The sequence below is a fragment of the Salvelinus namaycush genome, chromosome 19 (assembly GCF_016432855.1).
Source record: "Salvelinus namaycush isolate Seneca chromosome 19, SaNama_1.0, whole genome shotgun sequence".
In the NCBI taxonomy this organism is placed as follows: domain Eukaryota; kingdom Metazoa; phylum Chordata; class Actinopteri; order Salmoniformes; family Salmonidae; genus Salvelinus; species Salvelinus namaycush.
Genome location: NC_052325.1, coordinates 13029276 through 13034679, shown reverse-complemented (window position 1 = coordinate 13034679; position 5404 = coordinate 13029276). Strand labels below are relative to the sequence as shown.

Genomic DNA, 5404 nt, shown 5'->3' with positions numbered 1-5404 from the left:
CTGGCTTTGATGCCCGTTTGGACAGGGTTCCTTTTCATGAGACCCCAACCCGTGAGTCAGTTCAACGACAGAGACACCAGTGCCTGGAGAGGGGAAGTCTAACAGAACTACAGCACAGAGCTACTCAACCGCATCTGCACAGTGCCTATAGCCATGTTATACGCAACACACGCAAACACACATTGACGCCAGCATGCAAGTAATGTAAGCTCACACACACCTGTACACGTACACATGCACGTACACACGCTTGGTTGGGCTTGGACAGGGGTCCCACATTGGCCTGCACCACAGGATACAAATATTGTCCAGAATAGCTTCAACACTACTTGGCATGTTTCACCAGCAATAAGAAACACTGTCCAAAACTGGGATTAGTTTCACTTGTGTTCATCACAATAGTACATTGGCTAAGCAGTTGGCAGGTTGACTATATAATAGTGTGTGAACGTGAGAGAGGGGGAGAAGGAGAGAGAGAGACGACAGACTGATTGATTGATTGATTGACATACAGATGATTAGCTTGATTTCTGATTGACAGGCAGCTGTGTGAGATGATATGTTTGGTGCAGGAGAGCAGTATAAAAGCAGCCATCTCAGCCCTCTGTTAGTATGTGCTAGTTTCCATCCAAACCAGCTTTACCCTTAACACAGCAGACAGCACTAAAATGGGTGTGAGTTTGTGAACAGTCTTAAATTATTTTGTGTGTTCCAGACTGGGTCCCATTTTGACTTTGTCTTTATGCTAGAGAAACTACTGTAGTTCTCATTTGAGTAAGAAAAGCATTGTCTGACTACAATACTTTGCTTGTTGAAGTGTTTGTGTGGCTTATCTGTGGTGTTGCAGCTGAGAAGATACTGATCGTGTACGCCCACCACAGTGCTGGGTCGTTTAATGCTGCAGCCAAAGAAGTGGCTGTGAAAGTTCTGACATCGCAGGGCTGTAAGGTGGAGGTGTCTGACCTCTATGCCATGAAGTTCAAAGCCTCTGCTACTGCTGATGTCACTGGTAAGTCTGACCCCTAAGTTTCTTAATTACAGTAGTGAATGATCATGTGTTAATATTTTTTTTACCTTGACTGGTTCTGTCACTCTTTCCCAGGGGAGGTGAAGGATGCTGAACACTTCCAGTACGGAGAGGAGACTCTCTGCTGACATCACTGAGGAACACCGCAAACTCTCTGAAGCGACGGTTGTCATATTCCAGGTAAGCTCTCCAGCAGTACTGTTAAATGTCGTAAGAAAATTGGCTTTGGCCTATTAATAGTGTAGAACCTTCAGCTCTTACAATGACTGCTTTACTTTTTGGCTGGTGGTTGAAATGCACCCATTCCAGGTTGACTAGTGTCTGCCATTTTCTGTCCCAGTTCCCCATGTACTGGTTCACTGTTCCTGCCATCATGAAGGGCTGGATGGACCGGGTCCTCACACTGGGGTTTGCATACACCTCAGAAGCGGTACAGCCAGGGCATCTTCAAGGTAAGGGAGACGATCGCACATAGTCGCTGTTAAACTTCAAATAGTTGCTCCTATTCTTTGGTCCCTCTATCATTCACCTGGTTGTTTCCCTGTCTTCCTCCAGGACAAGAAAGCCATGCTGTCTTTCACCACTGGATCTCATGAGTCCATGTTCAGTGCCAATGGCATCAATGAAGACATGAATGTCATCCTGTGGCCACTGCAGGTATGTTAGGCTTGGCTGACACTACCGGCATGTTGACTGCTGTAGCATAATGTTATCCCCACTTGACGTCTGCTTTTATTACAAGCATTTCAATTCCAGATTGGCAAGTGATCATTTCAATGATGGGAGGATTGCTTCATTGAACAATTCATGTTTATTCACCTTGAGCATGTTTACTAACCAGTTAATTATCTTCCCCTGTAGAATGGCATCCTGCACTACTGTGGCTTCCAGGTTCTGGCTCCTCAGATCTTCTGGGCTCCACCCCACATCCCATCTGAGGCTTGCTGCAGTATGTTGGAGGCATGGCGCACACGGCTGGAAGGGCTTCTGGGAGAAACTCCGCTCTCCTTCACCCCCTCAGACAGCTTTGATGGTGGGCGGGGCTTCCAGCTTAAAGAGGATATCCAGGAGAAGCATGCAGCCAAAAAGTTCAGCCTGACTGTTGGAACCCACCTGGGCAAGCCCCTCCCACCCAACAGCCAGATCAAAGCTGGGGTGTGAAGGATTCTGGGATAATGTCCTGCTCTTCTGTACCTGGGTAGTTGACTTAACAACCTTTCTCATGATGGCAAATTAATAACTTAAATTGGGTAGCTTGTGATATTGCTAAAAGCTTCAATCATGAGTGAAGTCATGCATGATTTTGTTGTCTTAATGTTGAACCTGATGTTACAACTGTCCACTGGTGTGACTGTTCTCATTAAGGTTGTGAAGGCACCTAATTAATAAAATTCCCTTCACCTGCTCTTGTAGTTCTTACAGTTTATTTCAAGGAACAATAGTCCCAAGTCTACTCAAATTTCCAAATAGTTGCGATTTTGTTCACTACAGTAATGTCCACTTGGTGTGACACAATTCTGTTTGAATTACTCAAGCATTTGGGCACTATTGCGCAGGGGAGGGTTCTCTTGCAATGATGTACAGAAGACATTGCTGGTGCACAGCCTGGTAAGCTTTATTAGAAACATATTTAGCAAAGTATTGCACTCTGTCAGTGAAAAAGGGTCAGTTTCTTAGCCCTTAGAGTAAACTATTACTTTTTAAATTACCATGTAGCCTGAGATTTCCAACAGGGACAATGAGATGTATAAATACTTATTGGTATGCTGTACCAGAGCAAATGGCTGTCACTCTGGGGAATGGAAACCATTAACTTATGAGGCCCTTTTAGACTTCAAATTGTGGGGGTTGCATACACATTTAGCAGGTGTAGCGAAATGCTTGTTCCTGGCAGTACAGTATCTCACAATGCACACCTGAAAAGCTAAAATGGAATGTCATTCTTGGAATACTTTTTATACATTGTAAAAACAAAAACCCTTGAATGAGTAGGTAACACTTGACTGGTATTGTATGTGTACATTTATTTTTATGCAATGTGACCGGTCTAGTCAGCTTGTAAGAAACACCTACCTCATCCATTGAAGCAGCAGGCATGTCATTTTCCACTCCCTACTCTGGGAGGTAGTGAAATAACAATACGGGTCCCTTTAATTGTAATGTGTGAACTTTAAATCTGTTAATGAGGATCCATTACTGATATTTAGAACTGATTGGAAGCATTTTTTCAGTTGTCAAACATAAAGCAGCATCAATGATTGCAAGTGTTTTGTCCATCGGGGTGATAATGTCCTATGTGTGACGCTGATAAAAAGAAAAATGCGTTGTCTTGGACAAAATGCTGAAATTGTTATGCAGGTGACATAAGTAAGCGCATTGCTTTTTTTTCTAGGTTTACAGAAATGACATTCTTACACAACTTAAAACTTCTCTAGGGTAGGGGGCAGCATTCAACATTTTGGATGAAAAGCATGCCCAAATTAAACTGCCTGCTTCTTGGGCCCAGAAGATGTAATATGCATATAACTGGTAGATATGGATAGAAAACACTCTAAAGTTTCCAAAACTGTTAAGATAGTGTCTGTGAGTATAACAGAACTGATTTGGCAGGTGAAAACCTGAATAAAATCCATTTGGGAAGTTTTTTTGTTTGTGGTTTTGTAGTTTTCTATTCAATGCCATTACAGTATCCATTGACAGTATCAAATTACAGTTCCTATGCCTTCCACTAGATGTCATCAGTCTTTAGAAATTGTTTCAGGCTTGTATTCTGATAAATGAGGAAGTAAGTCTGAATGAGTGGACCCTAAAGTGTCACAGAGCTTTTTCATGCGTGCGTGCCTTTCTTGTTTACCTTTCATATTGATGACGTTATTGTCCAGTTGAAATATTATCGATTATTTAGGCTAAAAACAACCTGAGGATTGAATATAAACATCGTTTGACATGTTTCTATGAACTTTACGGATACAATTTGGATTTTTCTGTTTGCCTGTTTTGACTGCGTTTGAGCCTGTGGATTATTGAAGAAAACAAGCGAACAAAACTGAGGTTTTTGGATATAAAGAGACTTTATCGAACAAAAGGAACATTTATTGAGTAAATGAATGTCTGCTGAGTGCAACCATATGAAGATCATCAAAGGTAAGGGATTACTTTTATCTCTATTTCTGACTTGTGTAACTCTTCTACGTGGCTGGTTACTGTTTGTAATGATTTGTCTGCTGGTCTATGTTCTCAAATAATCGTAAGGTATGCTTTCGCCGTAAAGCATTTTTTAAATCTGACACCGTGGTTGGATTCACAAGAAGTTAATCTTTAAACCTATGTCAAATAGGTTTTGTTTTCTGAATTTTTATAATGAGTATTTCTGTATTTGAATATGGCGCCCAGCAGTTTCACTGGCTGTTGAAGAGGTGGGACGCTAACGTCTCACGTACCCAAGAGAGGTTTTAATGGCAAGACACTTGGTTCACATACAAGGACATGTTTTTCAATTGAAATGCAAGTGTTTGATTTCCTGGAATAATAGTTACAGAAGTAACTAATGAATAAAAATGTATATTTGAGAATCATGTGTCACACTAGAGGACAAGTTCAAGGGACTAAGCATTACATGGTTCATTAAATTCATTATCTTAAGATTTAATGTGGCCGTATAACATTGAGTTGTTTAGATAGTTGCAATAAACTATGATTTTTCTTGATTTTTAGAATAAACTATTTGTTTTGGCCATATGGCAACTATCCACATGCTGTTAATGCTCTTAATCACAAGTAAATAACTTATTGGTTTCCTTAGAAATGGTGTTCTCAAGTCAGTGGTTTATTCACTTAATCAACAGTTATGGTAGTAAATGGCTTTAACTGTAGAGGGTGCTGACCCTCTACAACCTTTGATTATTTGAACCTGCTGGTCATCTATGAACATCTTGAAGAACCATCTGGCCTTAATTGCCATGTACTCTTATAATCTCCACCCGGCACAGCCAGAAGAGGACTGGCCACCCCTCAGAGCCTGGTTCTTCTCTAGGCTCCTGCCTTTCTATGGAGTTTTTCCTAGCCACTGTGCTTCTACATCTGCATTGCTTGCTGTTTTAGGTGACATCTGTTTTGATGTAAAAAACACATTCTAAATACATTTGATTGAACTTAAGTTGCTTAATTGGTTACTTTCTTAAAGGAACAGGGCGAGACCCAGATGCAGACGGTTCAAGTCTCTTATATTTATTAGTATCCAAGGGGGAGGCAAGAGAATGGTCATGGACAGGCAAAAGATCATAACAAGGTCAGAGTCCAGGAGGTACGGAGTGACCGGCAGGCTCGATCAGGCCAGGCAGTATGGTCAGGCCAGGCAGTATGGTCAGGCCAGGCAGT

The 5404-nt window shown here is 41.6% G+C and overlaps 1 pseudogene; it reads left to right on the top strand.

Annotated features, from left to right (window-relative positions):
• The first annotated feature begins 668 nt into the window (after positions 1-668).
• On the top strand, positions 669-2188 carry LOC120063694 (annotated as a pseudogene).
• Positions 2189-5404: the final 3216 nt, after the last annotated feature.